Genomic DNA, 937 nt, shown 5'->3' with positions numbered 1-937 from the left:
GTGGCTTTTTCCCTAATCGATTATTCTTGGAACTCTAGTGACTCACAAAATATTAATAGTTGTTTCATGAGGGTTTTATGGCCGTGCTGGTCAAGGTTCTCCAGAGAATCAAAACTGATAGAATGTATATAGAAATAGAAAGAGATTTATCATAAAGAATTGGCTCATGTGATTATGGAGACCAGCAAGGCCAAAATCTGCAGTGTGGGCCGTCAGGCTGGAGACCCAGGAGAGCCTATGGAGCAGATGAAGTGGGCAGATATTCTATTGGGAAATTCTTTCTTGCTTGGGGTGGGCTGGCCTTTTTGTTTTATTTATTTTTATTTTTTTATTTTTTACACCTACAGCACCCGGTCTTTCTAGGCGGTCTCCCATCCAAGTACTAGCCAAGGCTGACCCTGCTTAGCTTCCGAGATCAGACAGGATTGAGCGTGTTCAAGGTGGCATGGCCATAGAGGTCTTTTTGTTTTAGTCAGGACTTTAAATGACTGGATGCGGCCCATCCACATTATGGAGACAAATCTGCTCTATTCGAAATTTATTAGGGTCTATGGATTTAAATGTTAATCTCATCCTGAAGAATATGGGCCGTTAATAGTCCTGCCTGGTTAGATAGTTGTAGTTTTCCACTGACCTTAATCACAGGGCGTGGTAGTGCTAAGACACTGCGGGATCTCTTCCTTAGCTCCGCTGGGCAGTAGCAGCCCAATGTCCCCTTGGGAGTCAGGACCAATCACCCAGCTGGCAGAGCGACTCTCTTCTTTGCCTGTTGATTCAGAGGCATAAGGAGCCCAACGTGGCTGCTGGGTGTCAGTCTCAATTTCCAGTTCAGTGGAATCATTGTCGTATCTCCAGGTGGAAAGCATTTCTCCCTTTGGAACTAAGACATCGAGGCCTCGTGGGGAGGTCATGAGATATGGCCATGGGGATGGTAAAC

The 937-nt window shown here is 45.5% G+C and overlaps 1 pseudogene; it reads right to left on the bottom strand.

Annotated features, from left to right (window-relative positions):
- Positions 1-338: 338 nt before the first annotated feature.
- LOC112475885 lies at positions 339-457 on the bottom strand (annotated as a pseudogene).
- Between the last annotated feature and the right edge of the window lie 480 nt (positions 458-937).

This window comes from Pteropus alecto, unplaced genomic scaffold (assembly GCF_000325575.1).
Source record: "Pteropus alecto unplaced genomic scaffold, ASM32557v1 scaffold152, whole genome shotgun sequence".
NCBI lineage: Eukaryota > Metazoa > Chordata > Mammalia > Chiroptera > Pteropodidae > Pteropus > Pteropus alecto.
This window is presented reverse-complemented; position numbering and strand designations above follow the sequence as displayed.